At 38.7% G+C, this 15,837-nt stretch overlaps 1 long non-coding RNA gene across 1 annotated transcript in view; it reads right to left on the minus strand.

The window, feature by feature from the left end:
• Positions 1-1,255: 1,255 nt before the first annotated feature.
• Positions 1,256-15,837, minus strand: part of LOC115895606 — a 38,584-nt gene continuing 24,002 nt past the window's right edge. The window contains exons 2-3 of the long non-coding RNA XR_004055790.1: positions 6,312-6,448; positions 1,256-1,644 (exon numbers count right to left, since the gene is read on the minus strand). This is a non-coding gene — a long non-coding RNA (uncharacterized LOC115895606). The remainder of the gene's footprint in view (positions 1,645-6,311; positions 6,449-15,837) is intronic.

Below are 15,837 nucleotides of genomic sequence, written 5' to 3' on the forward strand. Positions count from 1 at the left end.
CAGATGACTCATGTGAGAGTTGCAGGATGGCCTCAGAGGGTGCCACATGTGCAGTAAAACCAATGGCTGTGTGCCTTTAAGATCACTCCATGGAACTGGCTCCAGAGTTTGCTTCTGGATAATGAAGACTCCTTTCCCAGAATATGCCCATAGGCGTCCTACAATGGATTACTGACTTGTCAGCTTTTTTGGTGGGTTTTAAAATGCATGTCTGTAAGAGATTTAGATGATATATACTTAGATTTAGATTATACATATATGAGCCATAAATATATAAATTTATTTATATCAACTTAAATTATGTATATAGCTTAAATGTGTATATTTAAGCTATAATGTATAATTTTAATTTAATGTAATTTTAATGTATAATTTTATATGTAATGTATATTTGATTTAATATACATTAAATGCAAGCTATATTATAGATTAATTTAAGCTATATATATTATATATATGTGTGTGTATATATAGCTCAATATTTAAGGGTTTATTTTCCCTTTATCTTTCCAGCTGGGAGGAGGGAAATAGTCTAGTGAAGGTAGGGGTGCATTCATTTTCTCCTAGCTTTGGAACTGCTATTAAGCTGTTGAGCTTGTTTGACCAGAAAATTCTTTCTGGCCTGGTTTTACACCCTGGAAGTTTCTACAGCATATGCCTAAATACTTGTATCTCTCATGTCAAGAGGCATGTTGTCTGCATGAATAAAATTCACTCTCTAATAATCTTTTCAGTTTGGATTCATTCTACTCAGCTAAACACTGAATTGATTTTTCTGACCAGCAGAATTTATTTTTTATTTTTTATTTTTTTGAGATAGAGTCTCACTCTCTCACCCAGGCTGGAGTGCAGTGGTGAGATCTCAGCTCACTGCAACCTCCATCTCCTGAGTTTAAGTTTTTGCCTCAGCCTCTTGCATAGCTGGTATTACAGGTGCATGCTACCACACCTGGCTAATTTTTGTTTGTTTGTTTGTTTGTTTGTTTGTTTGTATTTTTAGTAGAGACACTGTTTCACCATTTGGCCAGGCTGCTTGAATACCTGACCTCAGGTGATCTGCCCACTTCGACCTCCCACAGTGCTGGGCTTACAGGCATGAGCCACTGCACTTGCCTGGCCACCAGAATAAATGAAAGCATTGATGGGCCCTACCTGGATCCATTGAGGAACAGAAGAATTGTTTCCCTGTAAAATATTTTTCTAGAGACACATGTAAATAAATGCATGGAACATTTCTTACCACGTACACTTATGAGAACATGCAGGTCATATTTAAGGGTACTTACCTGGACAACATGAAGGGGTTTTGAGATTATTTTAGGGTTAGTGTATATTCATGTCTTAGTTATCTATTACCACATAATAAATTACCTCAAAATGTAGTGGCTTAAAACAACAATAAGCATTTAGTATCTCACAGCTCTTCTGTGGATCAGGGATTCAGGAACTTAATTGTGTTCTTCTGGCCAGGAGTCTCTCATGAGGTTGCCACGTAAAGGCTTTAGAGAGTCTGCATTCATGATCAAAGTAGCTCATTTATATGGCCAGTTGGTGCTGGCTGTCGACAGGAGGTCTTAGCTTCTCTCCATGTGAACTGCTCCATAAGGCTGCTTGAATGTCGTCATGCATAGTGGCCCACAAAGACTGGACCAAGAGAACAAACAAGGCAGAAGCTAAAATTTCTTTGATAACCCAGCCTCTGATGACACATGCTGCCATTTCTACAATGTCCTGTTGGTTGACACATATCAGCCCTATTGAATGTGGTAGTAGGCTGTCCAAGGGCATGGGTGTAGGAGGCCCGCTCATGTTGGGGGCATGACTGCAACAGTATACCATAATGAATACACTGGATTGTGGAAGAAATATCAGTTACTCCCTCATTTTCCAACTTGGTGGAGTGGCTGCTAATCCAACAGGTACTCAAGATTAGACTGATGCAACCAGGGTCTCAGAATATTAACAGGGTCTTTTTCTCTCTACATACCTTTGAACAGCCTATTTATGCATTCTTTCCCTGATGTCTATTAAAACTAAGAATGATATTACCTCTATTAAAAGGAAGATTTTTCTGATATCCCCAAGTCAGGTTACAACTCCTCTGTTTCTGCATAATACTCTTTACATAGTGCTTCTTATAACTTGCACTTAACACATTGCATTGTGATTACTTTGCCCTCTATCAAGCTGCCCGCTGTGCTTGAAGCCATTGGCTTGGATTAAAAGTGACAGTATTATTGAAGATTTTGCTGAATTAATCAGCCTTGATTTTGCATGTCCATTTCTGCCCCATCTGTTTAATGAATAATTGATCTGTCAAACAGAATACTAGCTTTTTATTAAATAGCCATATCATATTAGATGCCAAGATAGAGTATGCCAATGCGGCTTAATTGTTTTCATCAAATGCATTGTCTCTTTAATTAAATTAAGTATCCACTCCAGACAACTGAAAAAGCCAGACATCTTTAAAATTCCGTGATTCAATGACTTGAGGGTTCAACCCCAACCAGTGCAATTTCTTTTGAGATTGAGTCTTGCTATATTGCCCAGACTAGTTTCAAACTTCTGGGCTCAAGTGATTCCCCAGCCTCAGCCTCCTGAGTAGCTGGGACTACAGGCATCTACCACCGAGTGTGATGTTATTAACATCCCAGTTTTCTATACAAAAACTTTGTTTCTTTTTCACTTTGATGGCATACTATGGAATGCAACCCAGCTCCATTTGTTCAGTGCACATAATATTTCAACGATGCTGTATTCTAACAACCAATTTCAGCCTAAAATGAAATAAAACAGAAAAACCTCCTTTTTCTAAAAAATAATCAATCTTGTTTTCTACTACAACATAAATAAAATGAAAGTGGAACATTCAATTGTAACTCTGACTTGACAGGCGTATATCCTACACTTTGAGGCATTGTTATTAAAAAGGCAATAATAATGTCTTCACTTTAATGGATTATTGGCTGTTCTAAAGTCTGTCTCATAACTAAGAAAAAGTTAAATCATTGAGAAAAGGGAAACCATGCCGTTTCTCTAAGTTCATCTTACTGAGAATGCAAACAGTGATCCTAATCTTTATCTTAACATGTAATGCTTGGAGGCATTGGATTCTTCCATGGTTGATCTTGTACCCTTCTGTCTCTCTAACTATACCTCCAGGTTTGAGTTGGTCCAACAAAAGCCTAATGACATTGAAGAATGTTATCCCCCACCCCTCCAAAAAATGTATGGCACGTCTGTATGGCTGTTCATGGGATTACAGAATGAAGAGCGAAAGCACCTCTCGCCATGATAAAAGGGAAAAAACAAACAAGCAAACAAAAAAAAAAACCCCTTAAACCAGGTGAAGAGATAGAGTTGATATTGGTGGCTATATATTTGTCTTCATCAATGTTAACAAACCAGGGTGTGACAATGTTAATTCCTTAATTGCTCACTGATATGATTTGGCTGTGTCCCCACCCAAATCTCGTCTTAAATTGTAATCTCCGTAATCCCCATGTATCTAAGGAGAGACTTGGTGGGAGGTGATTGGATCATGGAGGTGGCTTCCCCCATGCTGTTCTTGAGAGAGTGAGTGAGTTCTTATAAGATCTGATGGTTTTACAAGGGGCTCTTCTCCTTTCACTCTTCTTCTCTCTCTCACCTGCTGTCATCTAATATGCACACATATGTTTATTGCGGCACTGTTCACAATAGCAAAGTCTCGGAATCAATGATAGACTGGATAAAGAAAATGTGTCACATATACACCATGGAATACTATACAGTCATAAAAAAGGATGAGTTCATGTCCTTTGTAGGGACATGGAAGAAGTGGGAAACCATCATTCTCAGCAAACTAACACAAGAACAGAAAACCAAACACCACATGTTCTCACTTATAAGTGGGAGCTGAACAATGAGAACACATGGACTCAGGGAGGAGAACATCACACACCGGGGCCTATCGGGGGTGGGGGACTAGGGGAGGGATAGCATTAGGAGAAATATCTAATGTAGATGATGAGTTGATGGGTGCAGCAAATCCCCATGGCACATGTATACCTGTGTAACAAATCTGCACGTTCTGCACATGTACTCCAGAGCTTAAAGTATAATTAAAAAAAAAAAAAAAGATGTGCCTCTTTCCCTTTCACCATGTTTGTAAGTTTCCTGAGACCTCACCAGCAATGCAGAACTGTGAGTCAATTAAACTTCTTCCTTTTATAAATTATCCAGTCTCGGGTTTTTCTTTGTAGCGGTATGAAAATGTATGAATATACTCATTTACACAAATGACTTCATATTCTTACTGGTGGTTTTATGTATTCTGATATATATATTTAATTTCTTAGAGCTAAAAATCCCTAATGTGAATTTTGATTGTTTTTCCTCTGTGTTATGGGCTGAATTGTGTCGTCCTCCCCCATAAAAAGAAAGGTTATTATATGTTCCAGTACCTCAAATGCAACCATATTTGTATAATGGGACTTACAGAGTTAAACTGAATTGAAGGCATTAGTGTGGACCCTCAGCCAGTATCACTGCTCTCCTCATAAGAAGATAAAATTTGGATACAGACATGGAAATAAGGAAAACAATGTGAAGACAAAGGGAGAAGACTGGCTATCTTCAAGCCAAGGAGAAAGGTCTGGAATAGATCATTCCTCATAGTCTGCAGAAGTAACCTATCCCACTGACACCTTGATCTTGGACTTCTAGCCTCCAGAACTATGTGACAATAAATTTCTGCTGGTTTGTTCCCTCAGTCTGTAGTGTTTTGTTATAGTAGCCATAGTAAGCTTATAAATTGCCCTAAAGGTGTGACCTGTTATAACCTGCCACTGAAAAGTAGTTCATAGTCAAAATGGTTTTATAATCTAAAGACAGCAGGAGAAGTATCCGTAAGATAGCAGGAGAAGTATCTCCTAAATATAACAGTTTCTGCCTGTTTCCAGAATATCAGAGTAGGTATGACAAGAATATTCCTGGTGTGGCATGAGGAATAGTAGAAATGAGATAATATTTCAATTCAGATAGTATTCGATCTTCAGCAGCATCAAGACATTCACCTAATAAAATCTATCTTACAAAGATTTGTGAGTATTATATGTGATAACCACAAGAATACCTAGATTAACACAGTATTAGCACATCGTAGGGTGCTCACTAAATGTTCGTGTTCTCCCATCAGTTTGTAATCAAGTAGAACTCACAGATTATTTTTCTGCTGTTCTTTTACCTCACCTCACTAGTCTGTGTCCCTAATTCAAGGAAGAAACCTTCATCTCTTTTCTCTATTTTCCATGAGGATATCTTCTTAAGAAATATCATCTTCACTGTGATTACTTATTGCTCTAATTTTTAAAGATCCCCTTCAAATCTAGTCCTAGCAATTTTTTCTATCTTCAGAGGCGTCTGAATTAATGAGTATGCCCTGTAGTCAGCAATTCAGATCTTTGATTAAAAATAGACATACAGGGCCGGGCGCGGTGGCTCAAGCCTGTAATCCCAGCACTTTGGGAGGCCGAGACGGGCGGATCACGAGGTCAGGAGATCGAGACCATCCTGGCTAACATGGTGAAACCCCGTCTCTACTAAAAAAAAAATACAAAAAACTAGCCGGGCGAGGTGGTGGGCGCCTGTAGTCCCAGCTCCTCCGGAGGCTGAGGCAGGAGAATGGCGTAAACCCGGGAGGCGGAGTTTGCAGTGAGCTGAGATCCGGCCACTGCACTCCAGTCCGGGCGACAGAGCGAGACTCCACCTCAAAAAAAAAAAAAAAAAAAAAAAAAAATAGACATACAGGCTGTCCTTGTTTTGCACAGAGCCATATTAACTGTAACTCATGCGAAGTGAGGAATGAATTCGTTTAGCATAATGCTGGTACTGTGCAAAGCATGAACTACCTGTAAGATTTAAAGAGATGTCCTTCAATTTGTTTTCCTATATTGTGGTTGACCAATACATAATATCAGTATGCCTTATTCAAACACACATACATACAATACATACACAGAAACACACCCATACTTTTATTCAAAATGTATTTTTCTTATTATTCACAAGCATACACTTGCTTTTCTATTTACTTGAAATGATTTCTCCTATCCATTCCTGTGCCTCCTATTAAACTCCCTGCATACTTCAAAGTTCAAATTGAACATAATCTCTTGGAGGTCTTTTACTAAATTCTCCCAGGAAAGTCAGTTTATCGCTCATCAGTTCTCCTAGTACTTTCAGTATCTCTTAACATGGATGAAATGGATCACCTTTGGCTGGTCAGTGATGAGGCTCCATTTTGGCTGTGAGGAAGCACCACCTACCTCCAGTCTGTGTGCTCCGGGTGACTTGTTTTCAATTGCTGCATTCTTGGAGTACATTTGGGCCATTACGCACTGTTCAAGGATGCTAAAAGAGATGCCCAGCCATAAGCCTTGATTTTCTTTGAGAACTGGGGAGTCTGTGGGAGAAAATTAGAAGCAAAAATTTCAGACATATGTAGACCTAATGACCCTGATGGGCTGGAGTACAAGAGGCAGTGCTTGACTGACTCATGTTCTGCAATGATGCCTATACCTTAATCTCTAGATTCTGTGAGTATTGTATGTTATATTACATGGCAAAAACGACCTGGCAGATGTGATGAAGGCTATGGACCTCAATATGGGGAGATGAACCTGGTGGCCCCAATGTAATCACATGAATTCTTAAAAGCAGAAGAGAAACACAGAAGAGTCAGATAAGTGTGATGTGAGAAGGACTCAGCAACCATTGATGCCTTTGAAAATGGAGGAAGGAGACACAAGCCAAGGAATGCAGGTAGTTTCTAGAATCTGAGAATGGTCCTTAGCTGACATCAAAGAAATGTGGATCTCAATTGCACAGCACAAGGAACAAAGCTCAGCCAGCAGCCTGAATGAGCAAGATCAAAGACATTCCTCTAGAGCTTTCAGAAAGTAAGGCAGCCCTGCAGACACATGTATATCAGGTTTGTGAGATCATAAACAGAGACGTGGCAGTGACCACTGGACTTCTGGTCTATAGAAAATGTGAGACAATAAATTTGTGTTTCTTTAAGCTTCTAAGGTTGTAGTAATTAGTAATGGAAGAATACAGAGGGAATAGAAAGGGAATATAGAGTAGAAAGGGAAATGTCTGTAATAAGGACCATCATGAAAAAAACAAAACAATAAAGCTTTTAAGAGAAAAGCACCATGAGTAAAAGTCTTGCAGAGCAGGACAAGCCTTAGCATCCGGGCCTGAATTAGAACCTGGAAGATATCCCAAGAACCTTGAATGTCTGTATACATATGTCACCTGCAGCATCTCAGCTCCCCAGTTCTCAGGAGACTATTTATCTTGTGAAGAAGATGATTGTGGAACAATGGAAATCGCTGTGTTCCTAGGGAGTCCACCAGCTGTGCTATGTGACTATGTTCCGAAAAATCTAGGGTAAGCTTAGGTTTTTCTGTGACCTTGTAAGAAAAGGAGGCAGATGCAAGTTGGAGAGACCAGCAGTAACGTGGACAGTGGCTTGCATGGCATCTTAGGCCTACTTAATGCTAGACTTCAAAGAAGCAGGACTAAGAAAACTGGCAGAGCTGCAGATAAACATTATGCTTATATGTGAGAAGCTCTCCCCATGCAAGGATTCCCGGAGTCCCAGAGTGAATGAATGGCTGGGGAGATCCTGGGATCAAAGTAGGTGCTTTCTAATAGTGTCCACCTGATTTGATCCTGGAATCTCCTGAGCTATTCATTCACTTTGGGAATTTGGAGTGTAGATATGTTAGGAAGCACTTGTAAGTGTCTATTCTTGATAACTGCAGTCAAATTCTCCTAAGTCTGAAGCTTGTAGGCATTCATCATATATTTAATAATTTTATCTTCTATCTTGGTAAAGTAGGTGACATTGGAATTGTTCATTTTAATTGAGTACTTGTGCAGTTCTAAGCACATTTCATAAATTAACACATTATTCCTTAGAAGAACCTTCTGAGATAGGCATTATTCACTGTGGTTTACAATTGAGGAAATTGAGGCATGGAGAGACTCTATCATTAGCCCACAGTTGCATAGTTAGTATGTGGTGGCATTGGGATTGAATCTAGACAATATGGCTCCAGACACCATATTTCTCACAGCTGTATTGATAGACAGAATGAAAGCACCCCAAGGTGGCCACATCTTAATTCATGGACCCTACTAATATATTTTGCTACATGGCAAAGAAAAATAAAGTTGTTAATTTTTGACATTAAGATAGGCAGATTTTCCTGGGTTATATGTGGGGAACCCACGAAATCACAAGGGTCCTAAGGAGTGGAGGAGTGAGTCAGAGGGAAGATTGGAGTAATACGATATGAGAACTCAATTCACCATTGATGGCTTTCAACATGGAAGGCATGCACAAGCCAGAGAATGCAGGCAGCATCAAAAACAAGTCAGGAGTTTGTGACCAGCCTGGCCAACATGGTGAAACCCCATCTCTACTAAAAATACAAAAATTAGCCAGATTTAGTTATGCACACCTGTTATCCCAGCTACTTGGGAGGCTGAGGCAGGAGAATCGATTGAACCCAGGAGGCAGAGGTTGAAGTTGAGCCAAGGTTGTGCCATTGCATTCCAGCCTGAGCAATAGAGCAAGACTCCGTCTCAAAAAAAAAAAAAAAAAAAAAGGCACAGAAACTAACTCTTCCCTAGAGCATTGGGAAAGCAGCACAGGCCTGCTGACATCTTGATTTCAGTCCAGTGAGACACACATCAGACTTCTGACCTCTAGAACTAGAAGGTAATACATTTGCAATTTTGGAAGCCACTAAGTTTGTGGTAATTTAGTACAGCAGCAATAGAAAACTAATGACTGCTGACTACTGTTCGGATTCTCAGAAAGATAACTCTCTTCCTCTCCATCCATCCTCAATGATATGTTAAAAGGATCCTGTTTGCCACACATATTGAGTCTCAATGTTATTTCTGCCATTGCCAGAAATATCCTTTCTCTGAGTTCCCATATCTGGATGGCCACCACCCCAAGCTGCCCTCCAAATAATGTAATTCTCTCTCTGGCTATCCAGGCATGGGTTCAACTCCCCAGTAAGACTGTTCAGAGTACTGAATTTAATGCTTAAGGCGTTTCTCATTCTTTCTACATATTTTTCCTGTCCAAAGAGAAAACAACAGAAGGAAGGAAACCTATCAGCCACAATTTCTAAGACAACAGAGGATTTTTTTTTCTCTGTCTGGGAGAAGACTCCCTCAACTTCTATCTAACTCAGAGTCACAAACTCCTCCTCCCACCCCATTTTTTTGATGGTGGTCAGGGAATGGTTAACTGTCTTTGTTTGCATGTGAAAACCAATTTAGTTTTAGTCAATAAAATAACCATTGTAGGCCAGTCACGGTGGCTCACGCCTGTAATCCCAGCACTTTGGGAGGCCGAGGTGGGTGACCACCTGAGGTTAGGAGTTTGAGACCAGTCTGGACAACATGATGAAACCCCATCTCTATTAAAAATACAAAAATTAGCCAGGTGTGGTGGCAGGCACCTATAGTACCATCTACTCTGGAGGCTGAGACAGGAGAATCACTTGAACCTGGGAGGCAAATGTTGCAGTGAGCTGAGATCACACCACTGCACTCCAGCCTGGGTGACAGAGCAAGACTCCGTCTCAAAAAAAAAAAAAAAAAAAAAAAAAAAGTTTTAAAAAGGAATATTAAAAATAGAATGTTTTGGATTGGGCATATTGGTCTCACCCTAGAAGCTTTATGGCAGAGCAAGGCACAAGAATGAAGCATCCAGTGATCCTCAATAAGGACTCACTTTAAAAAGTACTTGCCTTGCCTCATTGACTTTGAGGAGGAGCCTATAGCCTCCAAGGAAAGTTTATTTACCTTTGAGCCATAGTGTTCGTTAGCCTTTTCCAATCTGCCAAGAGTGAAAATGAGGATCTCAGGAGTCTGCTATTTCTGACAGCGTCTACAGCAAACCAGATGGCATTGTCCCTTGCAATGGCTAGTGTTTATGTTTATGTCATCCTTGGTCTCTTAGCTTCTGAGCTGTAGGTCAATAGTTTTACTCATTTCAACGTGGACTACACTTGCATTTTAGTGACCAGCCCAGCAAGAATCCCACCAAAGAAGGCTTGCCATTCTACTCCCAGAAACACCCCAGCGTCCTTTAAAGTTCAGAAAATGCCAAAGGAACAACACTTTCACTAGACTAACTGTCCCTTTACACTGAAAATGTCCTAATACATTTGGAAACCTAAAGCGAAGTAATCTGACCTCTTGGAGGCTTTTGAAATAATTGGTCAAAGTGAGAAAGATGTTCCACTCAGCTACTTTACTTTTCTAGTTTGTCTTCCAATATCTTTGTCCCACAGTGACTTTCAGAAGAATTGCTTGAATTTGTCTAAATTTAGTGTACTAAAAAAAGGATATCAAATCTCATCCTAACTTCTTCAGACAAATAGCATCCAATTTATATTTTTCAGAGGTAGTCCATGTAAAAGTTGGCCTTATCTTAAATATAGCTGATCTATGAAACTCTGTATGGAAATAAAAGATTAACGAAGGTTATTTTTCACTCTTAAACAAAAATTTCCAATAGCAAATAATCCTGCAATTTGCCAAGGTCCCATTTATACCTGCCATTTGAGGAGCAAAAGATATTGTGCTAAACAAGATAGAGGTGGTGTTACTTTATATCACTGTATTACAATGTTTAATATGTCTTTCATACTGAAATCACAGAACCCTAAGTAAAAGTTCTGGTTCCTAAAATTATTAGCTGAGCAAACATGATCAGGTTACTTAAATTCCTTTACCCCATTTTCTAGAGTTTCTTTATCTATAAGTAGATAGCAAGAGCAACTACCAAATAGGATGATTTATGTACAGCAAAAAGTAGGCATCATCTGGTTCTCTTAGGTTTCTAAATAATTTATTGGTCTTTAAGCAAAGGACTCCACATCTGCATTGCAACAATACATACTACCATTTCATTAATGCTAATTATGTGTAGTAACAGAAGGTATATTATTCAAAAATTAATATATTTTACTTCATTTTGAGGTAATTCTCTAACTTAATCAAACTTTTCTATTCACTAAATAATTTTTATAAAAGTAAAACCTAAAATTTATAATCGATGAATGAAAAAAAATCTTAGATTTCCCATTACTGAGCAGAAGTCTACTAAAATTTCAACTTAAAATCACAAGTCTTTCAGTTACTTGATTATATTATATTTTGATTAAAATATATTTTAAACTACAATACAAGACTATCACTCTACTAGATTAAATTTGTTTAAGCCTCTCAGAAACATAAATTGCCTAAATGTACAAATCCTTAGACATGAGAATCCAGTTCTATAATTTCAAATATTATAGTTTTGATTTTGTTAAATGTTTTTGTTTGTGATTTTTCATCTGGGATTGAAAGACACATTGCTAGTCAGACAGGTCATTAGCATTAATTTAACTGGGGTTATTTTTATCATTGCTACTTACTTTTAATTTTCTTAAGATTGGAAGATTCATGGCCACTCAGGCAATTGCCTTTCCAAATAACAGAAGCTGGACCCAGTGATTTTAGCTTAGCCGGCAAGGTACCTGGAGCTGCAGATACTGTGGGCTTCAAAATTTTCAAAAGTAATTGGCCTCTTACTTTATGAAATGTAATATCTTATCTGCTTTCATTTCTCAACCAGCTAAAACATTTGACTGGATTTTGCACTTTTTTCTTTGCATTTGAAGTCTTACATCCTTTCTCTATTTCCTTGCTTTCCTCCCTTCTTTCCTTTCTTTCTTCTTTCTCCTCTTCCTCCTCTTTTTCTTTCCCACACAGTCTTGCAAATACTCAAAAAGTCTGAATAAATTTTAACGATCTCTATGATCTCTCATGGCTGTATGTGACTTGCAGATACAACTTCACTTCAAGGTCATTTTACAGACACAGCAGAGGATTCAAAACACAAAATTTAGAAAACTAGAGCAACTGCAAAGTTAGTAAATAAATGCTTAAATAGGCTTATTCATCCATGTAATGAAAGAGTGATAAAAGATGTTTTAAAGCTCGTTGGCAAATCAGCAGAGGAGAGAAATAATCATGAGTCTTATAAGTATTGTTAAAAGTTGTTTTTCCCCCCTAAAGAAATACATTGGATAAAACTGCCAAAAAGGCATAATCAAAACTGAATAGATATGTAGATGCAAGCAAATACTTAAGAATTATAGGAATGTATATAAACATTGACATTATATCTTATTCATTAATGTTTCATAAAATTTTAAGTAGCAAAATTCAAATTCAATGATTAGTTTCCCAGAATCTTTATTTCTTTAATTAAGAAGAGACTTAAAGTACCCCCCTTGAACTAAGCATTATATTTGAATTGCTTCGTACTTCTCCTTCTTTATTCTGAACCCATCAATTTAGGTAAGTACAGTTACATGCATACGTAAATAAAAAAGATGAGTACCCACAGCTACAGTTGCAGCTACAATTGTTGCATCAGCAGTGACCAAATATATTTAAAATATATTCTGAGCAATATAATGAGGATTAATTATGTGTAATTTATTTGAATCATTGTACTTGAGGATTATTCATACTTTACGTGTGTGTATCTTCCTATACATATGAAAATCAACACACACACATATAATGAGAGACTTGAGTTCAGCTTATTTATTAGTCTTAAGGCTACATCACTATGATCATCACTATTCTCACATCTTATCTATACTCTGGCATGGGCAGCAGCAGATTTATTTGTTCTTTCAGGATACATTTATTGAGTATCTACTGCCCCTGGAGAACCATGTTATATGCAGAGGATCCTGAGTTGAATAAGATTCAGCCTTTACTCCAAGAAGGTCTAATTTGGGAGAAGGGCATGAAAGCAAATAATTATGACGCAGTTTGATGCTGTAATGGGACATGGAGCAAGGCAAACCTAGATGTGATCAATGCTGTTTGGGGTGAAAGAGGACTTCCCAGCAGAAGAGTTATTTGAACTAAGTGTTGAAGAATATTCTAGAGCCTAGCAAGTAGTCAGTGCCCAAGGTTGAAGAAGCCTATTTGAAGCAGAAGGAACAACATAAGCAAAGCCATTGAGACATTCAGCAAATGCTTATTGAACTAGTGTTCTGTGACAGGAAATGGTGTGCTTACAATTGAGTGGGGGAGGGGCATGACTATATTAGTAAACTAATTAATTCAGGTGATTTTGCTAAGTGAGAGATGGCATGAAGAAAATAATGCACAGTAAAGTAACAAAGAAATATGGGGAGGACACTCAGCGTTTGATAGTGTGGTCAAGGAGAGCTTCTCCGAGGAGGTGACAATTGAGTCCTGAATAAGGAGTAAGAACCAGCCATGCATAAGCATGGAGGAAAAGGTACAGAAAGGTTCTGAGAGCAAAGTTCCTAAAGCAGAAATGAGCTTGACTCATGTGAGGATCAGGAAGGTCAGTTTGGTTGGAGTGATTTGAAACAGTGGTAGGCCGGGCGCGGTGGCTCAAGCCTGTAATCCCAGCACTTTGGGAGGCCGAGGCGGGCGGATCACAAGGTCAGGAGGTCGAGACCATCCTGGCTAACACAGTGAAACCCCGTCTCCACTTAAAAAAATACAAAAAATTAGCCGGGCGAGATGGCGGCGCCTGTAGTCCCAGCTACTCGGGAGGCTGAGGCAGGAGAATGGCGTGGACCCGGGAGGCGGAGCTTGCAGTGAGCTGAGATCCGGCCACTGCACTCCAGCCTGGGCGACAGAGCGAGACTCCGTCTCAAAAAAAAAAAAAAAAAAAAAAAAAAAAAAAAGAAAGAGTGGGAGCATGGAAGGAGAAGGAGAGGAGGGACAGAGGGTAGGCAGGAATCAGATCATAAAAGACCTTATAGACTAATGGATGGAATGTGAACATCCATCCAGTGCAGCAGGAAGCCACTGGAGAGCCAAATAGAGGACTGACATGATCTTATTATTTTATCTAAATTAACTTAGGGGATTGGGTGGAGGACATGTTTAGGGGATGAGAAAGGGGAAAGGCGAGTCTCTTACAGAGGTGCAGACAAAACATGATGGTGATTTAAGTTGCAGTGGTTGAGGCCAGAAGCAGAACAGCGCATTTGGAACACTGTAAGTACTTATTATAGCTGGATATATATATATGTGTATATATATATAATTTTGATTGTATACATGGAATGAGATGGAGATGGAGATTAGTTGGGATAAATTGGCAGTCTCCAGGTTATAAATGCATTTTTTAATTGCATGGTTGTTGAAATTGATTCTTTTGGCAATGTGAAAACATTGAAGTGTTTTAAGGAGAAAAGAAAAGCAATGGCATAATCAGGTTTGGTTTTATGACAGTTTGGACCGCAGCAATGTGAAGAAGGAATTGAGAGGAGGGAGATTAGAGCTAGGAAGCCCAGATGGAACCCTAGGACACTGGTGCCTGTGAGAACGGTTGGGGGATTAAATGAAGGGATGTGTGGTAAGCATAAAGGGATCTAGGATGGCATCCAGTTTTTGTTGTTGCTGTTTGCTTAACATTAGTGACTGGATTAGTGATGGCACCCATTAGTAAGATTTTTTTAAATGCCAAAAGGGGATCAGGTTTGTTTGTGAAATTGGATTTGGGATCTTTGTGGAATTTGCAAGGGGAGATGTCTATTAGCCAGTAGCTGAGCAAGGAGAGATGAGTCTAGGCTAGAAATCCAGTTTTATAGATGTAGCAAGGAGCTCATACTCATACACAAGTATTCTTGATGGAAATGAAATGCAGCATGGGTATTGGAGGATGTCTATCCAAGTGTCAAGTCAGAGGAATAGCTCACAACCATGGAGAAATCAAAAGTGTTATAAACACATGCAGAGCATGAGTGTTCACCAGTACTAGGTCAAGATTCTAGGCACGGCTGGAAAATAAGAAGAGCTTTAAGAGAAGTTGATTATTGGATACAAGTATACACAGTTAGATAGGAGAAATGATAACTGGTATTCAACTGATCAGTAGGATGACTATAGTTTATGCTAATCTATTGTACATTTCAAAATAGCTAGAAGAGAATAATTTGAATATTTCTCAAATAAAAAAGATATTTAAGGTGATGAATAACCCAATTACACCAATTTATACATTATATGACTGTATCAAATCACATGTACCCCCAAAATATGTACATCTATTATGCATCAATTAAAACATTAAAACTTTAGTTCTATACAGATTTAAAATCTTAATAATGTCAGCAATTAAGAAAGTATGGGCAGCTTTGTTCCAAATTTAAATTGTTTTGGATCAGGGATCATCTAGGTACAAAATACAAGAGACTGTTACAAGTTGATATTAAGTGAACATTTTGGCTCAGCGTGAAAGCTTTTGTATTGTTTACCTGCTTTAGGGAGGAAGCCATACCTCAGCATCACCAAGCCTGGCCCTTTCAGTGGACTGAGTGGGAGGACTTGGTTAGCAGAGGGAGTAAGGAAATGAAGAAAGAGGCAGTTTGAAACAGTTTTATTTACATCAGTATTTCTTAAGATGTGATCTGAGGACCACCTGCAACAGAATCACTAAGGATTTTTGTTGAAAATGATATTTATTACTGAATCCTACCCAGGTCTACTGAATCAAAATCCCTGAGAATGGGGCTGTGCCTCTATTGTCATCAAGTCATATATTTAGTACTCCCTACAACTTCCTTTGGGACTGCCCCCAGTGTTTATAGGTTATCTCCAAATCCTGGCTTCTTAAACCCAATTCTGCTGGCATCCAGAGCAATTCACCTTTGGTAGGTAAACAAAGTTAATACAGAATACAGCAGTCAGCTTGGCCAGAGA

The sequence above is a fragment of the Rhinopithecus roxellana genome, chromosome 2 (genome assembly GCF_007565055.1).
Source record: "Rhinopithecus roxellana isolate Shanxi Qingling chromosome 2, ASM756505v1, whole genome shotgun sequence".
NCBI lineage: Eukaryota > Metazoa > Chordata > Mammalia > Primates > Cercopithecidae > Rhinopithecus > Rhinopithecus roxellana.